Below are 14,712 nucleotides of genomic sequence, written 5' to 3' on the forward strand. Positions count from 1 at the left end.
TATTAAGATCTGATCCTTTTTGTCTGTCTTCAGGTCAGGCCTCTGCTCTGGATGTAGGTCAGCTCCTATAACCATAGGATCTCACGTTCTGCCTCACTGAAAAAAATAGTCCGTTCTTGGTATTTCATGTCTTGTGTTTCTTTGATGGTTCTCCTTCACAGTCCTGCGTTTTGCAGTCTGCAGCTCAGACAGATGTGCTTTATCAGCGAGTGAATGAGCTGTGAAAGATGCACTCTAATCAAGAGCACGAAGCTCCTGTTCTGGGTGTTCAGACAACGGCACTTTCCCGTGGCTTTGATCAGTGCCCGTTCAATCAGGGCGCAGCCTCCTCCTGACTTTCTGACTGCTGACTTCAGGTAATCCAATTTAGCCATCTCTTTGTTACAATATCTGCTTTCCATCGCTTGTTTGCCTAGATAACCTTATTCATTTTTGCTGATTTCTAAATCTGCCAGCAGGTCAGTGGTACTCTGTCTTATGTTACCAAAGTTCCTAGAAAACATCTCTCTGCCTCCATTAATTTGTCCTCGTATTAATTAGTGAGCAGTTATTACAGTTATCATGGGCTGCAGAACCTCAACTGGGTGGATTTAGTCCATGCAGTAATGGACAGGAATGAAATTTGGAAATTTTGCTTATTAAAATGTCCTTGTAGGATGATCCTTATGAATCCACGTCTATGGAGAAGACAAGAAAACAACACTAAGCAAACACATTTGTTATGGCACACTTTGTTAATTCTGCAATTCTATACAACAGCTGTAATTATATTTGCTGGGGGGAATTCAAGTAGTTCTTAAAAATGTTTTTACAGGATATTTTTTATCACTCAGAAAATCAAATTTATAACAAAGTTCCTCAAACTGAGTGAAATCTGTCAGCGAGGATGCTAATGCCAGGTCAGTAAGGAACAAGGACAACACTCCCAAACGTGATTAATGATCTACTACTCATTATGGGATGTTGCAGTTTCTACCATTGCAAGTTTATGGCCACTGCCAATGCCAGACATGGACACATGATTTTCTTTGCAGAATCTTTTGCAGGCGATGCACAGGCTTGACCGCAGTGCAGCTGCAACGCAACTCGGGCGGTGACCGAGGGAAGTCTCCACTTAAAAACAGGTCCTAAGGAAGGAGTAAGGAAGGAGGGGAAGGAGGGACAGCCCTTGCTGAGGCCTCCCGGCAGAGCTTTCGGGAAGAGCTTTCCCCAAGGTCACCAGCTGCACTGTCCCTAGAGCTGGCCCCGAGCCCAGGCAGCCAAACCCCCAGGAGGATGGGAGTGGGCTCAGGGCCCTGAGGCTCAGTTTTGTCCTTACTTAAGTCCCCTTTGCACTTCACCAGTCATCCTCCGACCCAGTGCTGCCTTTTCTCTTTTCCCAAAGCACGCTAGTGCAAGAGAAGCAGCCCACAGCAAAGCCTGGGCACTCTCCTCATGCCATCCCTCTCCCTCATGTACATTTCCAACCCCATCAAAGCCCTCAGCCATACCACCGCGCTGAAGTGTGTACCAACAGAGTGCTGCACGGGCTCCCACAAAGCAGCGTTGATGACCTTACGCCCCCTGAATTCCCCTGTTTAATTCATAATTATAGTAATAATATCCATGGCTTTCTTGGGGTGTCCCCTTTAGTGCCTGGCAAGGTGTTGCCCAAATGTTTGTGCCTGTTCCCTTCACTATGGCATGGGTCTGGAGCATGTCCCAGGAGCTTCGGGTGCTGATATCCTTTTCTCTATCATATCCTGCTGTCAGCAGATAGCTTCTGTGAGCTATTGCTGGTGCCTGCCTGAAGTATTCTTGTTTAACGTCTTATTTCCCTCCTCCCTGTGGTATGGACAGGCTATTAATTAGTAATCAATTAATCTGTGCACCTGAGGTTGCAACTTTATGTTGCCACCAGGAACGCAGTTGTTTCCAGAGGATGTTTCAGAATGCCATGCCTGCTTTTACTTGGAAGAAAATCTGTTTTTACAATACTGCTAAAACGTGAAATCTAATGCTTGGAAAATTCTGGCTCAGTCAGGAAGACTTCAGGCTTACCTCCGTGTAACTAGTCAGGCGTTTCTGGAAGTTGTAAGTAAACTAGAAAGCATTTCGTTGTTTTTGTGTGTGAGGGAGTGGGTGAATTTACAGTACGACCCGCATTAAATCAGAGTGCCTACTTGGCTTTCCGTAAGTTTATTTTGTAGGTGTTCTTAGGGATTAGGCATATGGCATAACTGAACTAATTGTGTCAAAGCAGAGTAAATAAAAGAGCCCTGCAGGCACACAACACACACAAGGATTTTAAGAATTACAACTGGCACCTCAGAAATACTTTGATTTGATTTTGGAAGGCAACACTTTCAAAAGTAGGTGCTAATGCTAGATCACTTAGCACTGGTCACCCGATGGCATTCACATGCGCATTTAGGCAATTGCCTTGGGTTTTTAAGGACACAACATGATGGCATCAACTCTTGGGTCAAAAATCTCCGCAAGTTGGAGGTGGTGCTCACAGAAAACTTCTCAGAGAATTTACACATCCGCTCTAGCTTAATTTGTGTGAATGCATAACCCCACAGTTAGCTCAGTCCACAGTTTGTGAGAATTTTCATTTATTTTTTTTCCCTGATACCCAAATAGGAACCCATAAAGCAATCAGTGTTTAATTATCTCTATTTGAGTGGGAGACTCTTGTGCTGGCAGATCTGTATTGCCACTTCTCATATTCCTACCACCCCTTGGTTAGACAACAGTCCTACAATGTATCCGCATGAGACTCCGGCACCAGGAAAATCCATGTAGCATGGGAAGGCCACAGCAATTCTCCACAACAACAGTGCTTCTTTTAAGTATGCTTGACAACTATCTTTGGTTTTGCATTGATTCACAGAACACCAACAGAAACTCAAGATCTTAGTTTGTGTTGTTAGGGCGTGGTGTCATCAGGGAACCGTGATCTAGATAGAGGTATCCAAACTTTTTTGATCGAACACCCCTATCAACAAAAAATGTTGAGCACGCGCTCCCCATTATATGTATATTTAATTATGAATTATATACATGTATTACTGTACTAATATGCTATGTACATTATAAAACATAAGTAGAAATAGAAATTATAAAAGGATGCAATAAGGATGGAATAAACACAACGTTTAAAACTTATTTTATTTATTAATGGCACAAAAGGTGTTTTCTTCACAAACCCCAGTGGGTTGTCTTGCACACCCCGTGGGGGGCCTGCACCCTGCTTTGGAGACTGCTGATCCAAAGGATGGGCTAAAGCTCGAGACCGAAAAGCAAGGCAAAAATCAAGAAAAAAAATGTTTACTCATTGGCCTCAATGTACTCCACTCAGGAGGTTAAAGGCTTTCAAAGTCTTGTCCCAGAGTGTGGAATGAACTCCCTCAGGAGCTGAAGACTATCACAAAGATCATTGTACAAATGCAAACAGGATTTCTTTAACCAGCCTCTATGATATAAAGGCATTGCAACATATACATTAAAGAAAAGCACCCAAATTATCAAAGCAAATCATTCTGCAAACCTCTCCCCTGGGGCAGAGGAAGGGAGAACAAACAATGTGTTGCTTAATGCACTACTGAAAAGCAGTTGGGTATTGCTGCAATGGAGAACGTGAATAGGCTAGCGTGTAAGAGAAAACTGGAGTTGTTACTCTTTCTGCTCAAAATTAAAAATCTACACCAATATGAATGAAATGTTTGTTTCAGGTCAACAGGCATTATATATTCATTTTTTAAAATTTTTTACTACTTATTTAGGATTATTCTATTGTTTTCTTTCTTCTGCAGTGGATGCGGGCTGCAGAATTGTGAGTGATTTACTATAAATCATTGACTCTAGCTGTGCCTGGCTGTAAAATAGGCTAATTTACCAAGCTCACATTAAGAGCCTTTTTTGGGTCATATTTCAGTACAGCTGGATTGTGTTGTTGGCACAACTCTAAATATAGATCAATCTGCAAATTGCTTGCTCCTGAAATTGGTTCAAAGAAGTATTCCGAGCCAGATGTACAGCTAATACACGGGACGGTGAATCCCAGCCCTCCTGGAGTAAGGTAAGGTAGACTATTGTTTTACTTCAAGGGTGACGTTTATTTCATCTTAGGTGCCTGGCTGACTCCTACTTGCTGCATGAGTTGGGATGAACCTGGAGTCAAGACTTTCTCTGCCCTTTCTTTGCAAGTCATTCACCCAACACCTAGTTTGCAGATGCGGGTAGGAATGGGAAGAGCCTAACTTCATGCTGCATGCACCACTTTCCCAATTATGACAAGAAAGCAGTCTAGGGCTGGCCAGAAAATTGTGTTTTACGTCAGAAGATGTGCTTTCAAAAAAAAAAAAAATCTGAATTTGGACGTGATTTTTTAATTTATTTTTTTTTCCACAATTTCTCCATTAGGCTGAAATTCCTGTGCTACAGCTCTCACTGTAGCATGATGCTTTCCCTCTGACTTCTCTGGCTGGTATGTTACAGAAGATGTAGTGTGACCAGCTTGCCATGCCTGTGGCAAAGAACAGGGCGTCTTTACTTGAACCGACAAGCTTTTTAAAACATGGAGCAGTGGGAAATGAAAGTTTAATGTTGAGATGACTGGAAACAAAGGTTTTTAGCATTGTTTCAACTTGATTCTCTACCATGAAATTTCTTGATTAAAAGCTTTGGAATTTGTGTTCTGTGCTTTTTCAGGACCTGCCTTTAAACAGTAAAACGCATCTTCTGGTATCTTTGAGTGTGGGAGAGTAACCATTGGTGAAGAATACTAACAACTTGGTTGACTAGTGTAACAAGAAATAAAACTGCAGCAGAATTTGCATCTATTGCTGAAGTCTGATTCTTGGTGATGAATAAGTAGTGGTTAGTGCTGGTTTCATGCAGAAAATGTTGAAATGCCAGCTATCTTTGGGATGATAAAACAGGATGAAAATGGAAACTGACACTTCTTAATTTCCCGGGGGAAGAGGGTTCTGAATTTAGCCTGATGTAAAACAAGATCTTCCTTGACAAGTTTTGCATAAACCTATCACCTAACTTTTCTCAGGTATTAAATGATCTTTCTGAAGCTGATCTGAGTTTGAGTTAGGGCATTTTAGTTAACATTTCTACAATATTTTGAGGAATAACTCAGTAAGTATGCTAGCAACTTGCCCCTTGTCCAGTATTTCATAAATAATGCATGTTTTGTATCAAAGCCAATATTTTAAATCTACAACAGACATAGAAGTCACAAACAAATGTGGGAAAACAAAAATGCAAGATTAATTCTGTTAGTGTGAACTATTTGAATCTTGAATGAATTAATCCTCATTTCTGAGCAACTGTTAACTTCGAAAGTAAAAAGCTATCAAATTATGATGTGATGGAAAGTATACTGAAACGCTTGCCATTAAAAGAAGTATGACATTCTGCTATTTCTAGAAGCACGTTTGAAGAAATTAGTAAATCTTATTTCAATATTGCTCAAATGTCTGTTTTTGATTTATTTATTTTTTATTATTTTCTGAAATTCTTGGCAAAAACATCACCAATAGCCTTCTTTGGTTATATTTCTCAATTAACAAATGCTCTTAATGATTTTTCCTACTGTTCTGAGTGAAATAATTAATTCTTGACTGTGCAGTGCTTTGAAAACAGAACTATCAAATGTGAACTAGAGTGAATCATGACTGTTCCTGAAAGTCTAATAGGAATTATATTTGGCATAACTAATCTGTAAGTGGCACTCCAGTGTAATATGTTTTTACACAGTGGAAATTTCGCTTCAGACTTCTGGAAAAGAATCATCGATGAATGTTTCTGCAAATCTAGTGTAATTTTGGTTTTATCCTCATCACAAATAAATAAATAAATAATCATATTGTCAAGTTATAAAGGAAATTAAAATCACGCAAGGTTCCCCTACTCTTGCTCCCTCACCTACCAGCAAAGGTGGCTTCACACTTATTACCAGATGGCTTTTTGGCCAGTGTGCGCAAACCGAAAAACACAGATGCAGACTCAGTCCTTTGAACAGAGGCTAAACGCAGCTGCTGGCTGTGCTGGAAGCGGAGTCACAAGGATGTTCTAGTATTACATGGCCTGGAGTGCATGTTAAACCAGATGATGCTAATGGGAAGAGGAGAACTACAGGCCCCTTAGGTGCTTCCTGCTTCCCTTCCCCTCCAAATATATATGTCCCTGGAATCATCTACTACTACTACTACTACTACTACTACATTAATACCACCACCATCACTAGTAGTAGTAGTAGTACACTACCACCACCACCACTACTGCTAGTAGTACTACTAGTGGTGGTGGTGGTGTTAGTGTTAGCATTAGTATTATTACTATGGACCTACCAACATGTTCAGGAAAAATGGAGGTGTCCTGTTCCAATTAAGCATTCAGTGGCATGAAGCACAGACAGATGCTCCCGTTATTGCAAACAAGCTGGGATATAAGCTGGCAATGCCCCAGCTACGCTTTGATCCCCATGTGTATGTTCTTACTCTGAGGTGGATATGAAGCACTTTCATCACTTAGCATGTGGACTCACGTGGTAGGTTTGACATTCTTGCTCAATATTCCAGTCCGTATTATAGGTTAAACTATGTTTACATGGTTTGAATTTCATTTTTTCAGGTCTGTGTCTTTAAGAAGAGACTCTCTAGTACTCCTCCATAAACCCACAGCTGCCTTGCCCACGCTGAGCTGGTGAGCCATGGTGCTGTGCCTGTTCTGCAAGCATCCAGGCAGCAGCAGCAACCTGCTTCTGAGTTGTGAGGGTGCTCCTCATGCCATGCCATGATGAGTGGGTCACACATTTCACCTGCAGTTTCTGGAGATGCCTCTGACTGTTTCAAGGCTACAGGACAGTGGAGTTGCACTTCTTTGAGGTTATGACCCTGCATCGAAGCCGTGAGTTAACACGGAAAAAAATCCCACAACCAGCATCAGCTGTCTTCAGTCTGTCACATCACCAACGGGCCTACATGACTGCATCATCAAAGCTTGCTTTCAGAGGTCATTTATCATGGATGATGTCTCCTCTTCAGCATCCTATATGTGTGACTTAACACTTTATGAGTCAATGGGGTAGCTAAAGGCAGGAACAGAGCAGCCTCCTGTTCCAGATCATGCGGGGCATCAGGGAGAACAGAGAGATGGGGTGAGTCTGCAAAGCACTTGTAGACTGGGATCAGCAGAGGTAGACAAGCTCTCTCAGAACACGTAACATACACTGGTTTAGTGCTAGTGACCATGGCTGTTTTCTCCATAAATCCCAGCAGATGCTGTGACTTGGGACAGACACTAGCTGCTACGTGTTTCAGTGAGGGTAGGTGCCTGTCAGCCTGCCTCCTCCACAAAGAGGAGGTTCCCTTGGTCATATCCTACCAGAGAAGTCTGGAAAGGGATATTTCTATGTGGGAAGAAGGCAGGAGCTCAGCTGGAAAGAAAATCTCTTCCCCAACACTTTCTTTTTTTCACTGCAGGCTCTTGTAAAATGTTGGCAAAATATTTTTTATCTGTGGTATTCAGCTTATGGTCTGCACCGGGGTCATGTGGCCTGCAGCATCACAGACAGAATGCCAAATTTCTTTAGAAAGTTATAGCTTTGGCCACTGGATCAAACCACATTTGGTTCAGCTTCTTTTAGGTCACACCACAGGCTGGAAGAACTTCCCTGCGAAACACTCTATCAATTCCATCGCCGTAGCATTTCCTGTGAATAACACGGTGATCTGAGGCAGGGAGTGTTTTCTCTGAGCTGGCTGCGGACCTTGTGTCTCTTACTTCTGTAATTCTTTGTCTTCACTCTTCTTGTTTCACGTTCTGGCATCTGGGACACTCCTTAGCATTGACTGGTTTCTGTTTTTCGTCTTGCTCACACCTTTGGCTGCTGAATGGAGCTGGAGAAAGTCCAGACTTCTCTCCAGTACCTAATTCTTCAAATCAAACCCATCTTTCCAGGTTTGGTTTTGGCTTTTATTCTTGGCTAATGACTACAGTGATACCAGCCTTGCCCAATGGTGAAACTTACCTTTGCAAGATTGTTTCTTTTTATTTTTCGTTATCTCTTTTCCAAGGTCTTTCTTTTGTTTTCACCCTCCCGTTGTGCAGATGCATTTTGCTGCATTTTTAACTGTTACTTCACTGTATGATCTCTCATCCAGTTTATGGCCTATGCCATAGAATTTGTCCTTTGTATTTCACTGCGTTGTCCTGGTCCCACGCCCAACATCACCGTGTGAATAAAGTAGTCAAGAAACAGTTACAGTTGCCTAAGAAATTCTTCTAACAAAGTCTTCAAGAGGCGGAGTCAGGATAGCACTCTCTGTAACAGTCTACCCCTTGCAAAGGATCTCGGCACAGACTTAGGTCAGGAAGAGGATCCTGCCTCCCAGAGCAGTGGAGGGACTCCCCAGTTACCTCCTAGTTTTTGTGGCAAGCTCAGATCAAACGCAAAGGTGAACTTGGCCATGTGTCTGGTGGCAGTTTTTCTTTGCCATGAACGGCATATATTTTTACACCTTTCATTTTTTTCCCGCTTGCACTTTACAAAATTTACATTTTATTATACATGTATATCTGAATCTTTTCTGCCCTGAATTTAGTTCCTAACACAGTTGGATTATGAGTTCCTCCATTCTCCAAAAATCTGTCAAAGACCGAACATTGCTTAAACTCTCTCTTTCTCTCTCTCCCTCCCACTCTCTCCACCCCACCAAGCCCCTGCTCCCCATTCTTCTTTCCTCCCTCCCTTCCTTTCTTTTCAGGTTAGACACTTCAGAGTTTTCAATTTTTAATTTTTTTTTTCATGCCATTTCCACTTGGAGATCACCCTTAGAAAAACTTTTTTTTTTTTTTTTTAAAAAAACACTTCGCTAAAGATGTGATTGCATCTCCTTTACAGTTCTTCCTCAAATAAATTACCTTCCTCATTTATTTATATCCTTCTCAACCTTTCAGCTGTCACCATTTGTTATGGGTTGTTTATGTCCACCTTTACCTTAGCTAGATAATATTCCCTTCTCTTTTAGATCCCGTCTTACATTTCTAACCAGTCCTGCATGGCCTGCACTGGCAAAGCTTTCTCTGTGTGGTTATGTTCCCTCTCTTTTCCTCCCTTAACACACATTCCTTCGGTATAACTCACTCCAGATTTTCCTTGGGCTATTTTATAGGCTGCTGGCACTTGAGTATTCCTTTCTTTTCTATCATTAATGTGAGCATTTCTACATCTTCTTAGTTATTCTTCAAACAACATCTGGCTTCCCTAAAATCTGCATACTATAATGCCCTTAGATGATTAGCTGTTTTAGCACCGCTATACACAATGCATTTAAACTGCGAATATCCTACACTTGAAGTAAAATGTTTGAACGACTTGCAAAGGCTTTGTTTTTTAAGCTTGTAAGAATCAAGCTGTGGTCTACTGTCTACCACTACCATTACTGGTATACTATTTCTGGCAAATACCTTGACTATGACATCAATTATATGCTCATCAGCTGTGTAATACAGTTTGGGAGAGGAGAAATAATAACTTAGAGACAGTATGTAGCTGTCTTCCACACAGTCACAGAGCTGCTGAGGCTGGATGGCACCTCTGGAGATCGTCTGGTCCAAGTCCCTGCTCAAAGCAGGGCCGGTGAGCAAGCCTGCTCAGTATGCATACTTTTTCTACTACATCATTATACAAAATGTCATGAGTGCTCTGCTTATGACAGCCTGGGACCTGGGTAATTTTGCTGGACACCGGTAGCTGGTACTCCAGCGTGTCCTGACTGGCACTGTTGCACCAGGGGAGGTTTAGACTGGACATTAGAAGGAATTTCTTCATGAAGAGGGTGCTCAAGCATTGCAACAGGTGGCCCAGGGAAGTGGTGGAGTCCCCATCTTGGGGATATTTATGAGACGTGTGGATGTGGCACCGAGGGACATGGTTTAGTGGTGGGACTTGTGAAGTCAGGTCAATGGTTGGACTTGATGACCCTTAAGGTCTTTTCCAACCTAGATGGTTCTACGATTCTCTGAGACATTCACGTACACTCCTGGGTAAAGCAGAAGGCCTACAGAAGGCCCATGCCCTACCCGAGTAGTAAACGGGGTCAGACTGGACTCTTTAGGGCACCCTGAGGACAGTAAATGTTTTCTTTAGGAAAATGAATCAAGCCCCTTTTACTAAGCCCATGATTTTCAGCCCTTCCCACTAGCTGAACTGACTACAAACTTTTTTTTTTTTTCCCCTAAAATGACTTCCCTCCGCTCTAAAAGGTGAATATCACCTGCCTATATTCACTTTAGATTTTCTTTGTGAAGTCCAGACTGTAACTGCAGATACCACATCAACCCGACTGAAGTTTTTGCAGAAAACAATTTTAGTCTTGCAAATATAGCAGCTGTGTGGAACTGGGTGCTCCTGGTCCCAGCTTCTTTCCAGGCTGCAGGCAAGTCTTTATCCTGCTCCTGGCAAAACTCAGGCCTGCCTCCTGAAGCCTCTCCCTCAGCTTTCACTCTCGCTGTAGCCACGCATGCTGTGCATCAATCTGCAGTTTCCTAATTTAAACCACTCTTTGTTTATCTTCTTTGTCCTTCAGAATTTGCTGCTGGTCTTTTTCCAGGCTGCAGAACACACATGGCTATTTCGTGGGGGGAAAAGGGAGAGGGTTAAAAAACAATTCCAAATTTAAGTTAAGATCTTTTTTTTTTGTCTTGATTCCCTCCTAAGCATTCCCTAGATCTTCTGAGGCTACTTAAAAAGTATCAAGTCTGCTATAAATACCCTGGAAGTGTTTCCTTCTTGTATATTTCTATGTATATGTTATAGAAACGTACATATTTTTCACCCTCAAGGCACTTCTCCCACTAGGGAATGGATGGGATATGATGGCCTACTTCCAGCTGGACCTAGGAATGGCACGAAAGCCCTCACCGGCCAGAAAAGCAAAAATCAAAACAATAAAACGTGGTAAGTCTCTGGTCCCCTCCTTCTCTTATTGCAGGTGTCGGCCACGGAGTACAGCCCTGTCTCAGATCATACAGGAAGTTACAGTGGCATTTTGCTGTGAAAAATCTTTGCTGTGAAAACACAGCACTGGTGGGCTCACAAGAACTGCTTCGATAGGAAACAAGTTAACATAAGCCTGAAGCTGACACGTGGCTCTCAACAAAAATCCAGTGATCCAGAAGTTTTTTGCTTATTTGTGTCAGAAGGACTCATGTAGCCAAAATGGAAAGAAAAAAAAAAAAAAAAAAAGCTTGCGTGACCAGCATCCCCTTCTGTAAATAGAAAAGGTAACTGCTTGTATAATTAGAACTGAATACAGGATATGTGTTGGCATATGCAGTGCAATATGTCTGAGGGAAATAATACACATTTAGTCTAAATCTCTGTTAATGAGAGGGGATTGGGTCACAGGCTTTGCAAGGTCTGAAGTGAATGCTAACAGATCGGTAGGGCACAAGCGTTTTGTTACCACCCATAGCCACATGTTTTTGTGCCCCAAAGCAGGTGTTGACCAGTGTTTCTGTAAGCAAAGTTTCCTGATCTCTCCCTGGAAGAGGCACTGTGTAAGGCCCTCCAGCCTGATTTTTCCTTCAAGGCCCTGTAACTCCGCAGGGAGGGAGGAGAGGGGCAGGGAGCCAGGCCCACCCTGCTGAACAGGCCCAATGGTGACACAGTTTTGTACAGCAATCGCACACGACTCGTTCCCTTTGTCAGCAGCAGCCTTTCTGCCGCCTCGAGCTGTGTCTGAGAGTTTCAGGTTGTGGGCTGGTGTTTCAAACCCCCGTCTGCGTTGCCTTCTCCTGGCACGAAATACATGCTGGGGATGAAAGGCCGCTCCCCTGTGCCGCCACAGGTGTTTGGCTAGAAAGACGTGAGCTGAGCTGGCTGAAGCGCTGAGGTGACCTTCCTCTGCCGTTCCCTCGAGCAAGCTGTCCTGCCTCTTCGCCAGGATACGGCGAGGTGTCGGTCATTGAGACCAGGGCTGCATGAATGCTTCTCAAGACAGGAAAAAATGACTTCGACATTTGGGCTCGACAGCTGAGTGAAAGCACCCCTGTGCCTCTCTTCCCTCAGCTTGCCCAGCAGCCCGGAGCAGGCCCTGCGCCTGTCCCACATAGTGCAGCGCTTTGCCCTCGCTCCCATCGAAGGCAGATGCTAAGAGAGAAGCCAAGCACCAGCATCCAGCTCCATGGAGAGAAGGCACGGGGCTGTGTGTTATTGCTTTGCTCCCGAGATGACAGCAGAGCCTGGAACATCTCAGTTTCTCCCTGTGTATACACCACACGGGTGCCAGCTGGAGACAAAATGCTCTTTATAAGGCAAGGATTTGCAGCTTGCTGTCCTCTGCCCTTAGCCTTTGCTGTGGCTACGTACCTAGTGGGCAGTGCAGGGCATTAATGGAGCCATTTTTGTCCTGGGTGGAGCTGGACTGGTCCCAGCAGTAACAGGCTGCAGTCTTTTCTCAAGTGTATTTGGTGCCTGTCACCCCAAGTGTTTGCCATCCCTGGTGCAGGGACATGTTTGTTCTCCATGCATCCGTGCTCTGGAGCATCCTCATCCACCACATCCTGAGGGCTGCTTTCTGAGTTTCTCTGAGTTTCTCTGAGACCAGAGCTACTGACTGCTTGGTTTATTCCCAGAAAATAATATGTGCCTCAAACCTTAATAAATAGAAAAAAAAAAATGCATACTTTACACAAAGGTAGCAACATTTTCACTGAACCTCAGGCTGGGCTGGGAACCTGTGGAAGAGGCGTAAAAATGTTATAGAAATCCAATTAGAGAATTTTCTTTATTTTGTGAGATGACATGTAGTACACACACACGCACACTGATCCATAAGCACTGGAAATCATGTGTATAAGATTTCCTCATATCATTGCTTTTCAGCTTTTTGAAATTGTTATTCAGCAATAGTTGAGTAAAATAGATACTGTATAAATGAGTGGCTGGATTTAATCAATGTGTGATCTTCACCCCTGCTACAGGTGGTGAAAGCTTCTTGTTGTGAAGTATCTGTCCATGGGAATTAAAAAATGAGCACACCAAGACTGGTGACCTAAGCTCTCCAGGTGAGAAAATCAAGTTGTTGACTTGGGAAAGAGATTGGGTTTGGAAATGTTGGATCTGTGGGAGTCCCTGAAGGAAAACAAGGAGCAGAAGTGACTTTTGTCACAGGAGATTATAATGGTGTTGAAAGTAGCTGGAGAAAGTTCAGCTCCTGTGAGAGTGGGTCTGGGGTGTTTCATTACTGGGAAGGTTTGATTCTGCATTTACTCAGCCTGGCTTTGTTATTAACTTCAGGAGAGTTAATCCTCACCTACTCCTACATATGTGGCAGCAGAAGCAAGCATTTTTGCAACTCCTGTGACTAACAGGGTACTTCTGAGCAAATTAATAGATGTGAATTAACACTGAGGGGCTAAGACTTCTTTGGGTGATAGCAATCCTTCCCATTTGTCATCCATATCTCATTACACCAGCAAGTAATTATCGCTCCCGTTTTGCAGGTAAGAAAGGGGAGACAAAGAAATTCAGCGGCCTGCCAAAGGTGAAGTATACAACTGTTGAAAAGACTTGAAATCAGACCTTATTTCTTGTAACTTTTGAGCCATTTGCATGTACAAAGATTATTCTGTATATCAGGACATCGCTCCGCTCCCATCAATGCTGGGTAACTACCCATTACAAACCTAACCTGGGTCTGATGTGAACTCACAATTTTATTTCTGTTGAATTACGCAGAACTGTAATGTTAATGCCATCTGGAAGAGGATGGGTTGCACGTGACCAGAAAATAAATATATAAATAAAGTCTTTGGGGACAAAATTGCCCCTTCAAACTTCTCTTGAACACATTTGAACTGGCAGAAAGATTTTGCACCACTTCAACACCCTTTGTCAAACGGCTGCGATGCATTTGGGCTGACAGCAGGAGCCCTCCCACTGGAATTGCCACCCCGCGGTGTCACTGCTGTGTGTGACACACCTGCAATCAGGAGGATTCAGGAGCAATCAAATGTGAAGCCTCTTTGATGCTGTTTTCCTTCTGTTTCTCTGTCAGCATGCAACATACAACTCGCCATCGTTGCTAGGGAAGCAAAATCGTGTGCCCACCTTAATGTGTGTGTGTGTGTTCCTTGCATTAACATCTTTCAGTCCATGGGCAGCTTTGATAACAGTTAGTACGAGGGTCTGTGTCTCAAAATAAAATTATGTACCAGCATGCCCTGTATAAATAATTTACCAGGAAGAGCAGAGAGTTGAGTCTGACTGCACAAGATCTGTCCTAACAACTTCTGATCCTGACAGCTGGGCTGTATATCTGAACCTGGCAGAGGGCAAGCATATGGCTGACAAAATACTGTTCAGGAAAAGCATACCATGGACTATATTAAGTTTTTATCTACACAAACCAGCCAGTCACAAAACAACAATCCTTATGATAAGGGACTTCATTAATTACACTGCAAATGGAGCCTGTTGGGGAAGAAGTAGGATAACGAATGCAATGAGTAGTGGGTGTTGGCTCCACATTTATTTTTTATCAAAAAAACATTAAAAATCATTTTATAAAACCACCAGATTTTGAGACAAGAAAGTGCTTAAGGTGCCCACTCGTACTAAATTGTAACTCAAACTAGTTAGCCTATTTACTCAGGAAAATAATTATCAAGAACCTCTTCACTGAGGAAAATCACTTGTCAACTGAA

The 14,712-nt window shown here is 42.9% G+C and overlaps 1 long non-coding RNA gene across 1 annotated transcript; it reads left to right on the top strand.

Annotated features, from left to right (window-relative positions):
• The first annotated feature begins 10,652 nt into the window (after nt 1–10,652).
• LOC310895577 lies at nt 10,653–13,950 on the top strand. The gene is made up of 3 exons (XR_014580775.1): nt 10,653–10,960; nt 12,988–13,071; nt 13,510–13,950. It is a non-coding gene; the product is annotated as an uncharacterized lncRNA (long non-coding RNA).
• Nucleotides 13,951–14,712: the final 762 nt, after the last annotated feature.

The sequence above is a fragment of the Anser anser genome (genome assembly GCF_964211835.1).
Source record: "Anser anser genome assembly, chromosome: 2".
Classification (NCBI taxonomy): domain Eukaryota; kingdom Metazoa; phylum Chordata; class Aves; order Anseriformes; family Anatidae; genus Anser; species Anser anser.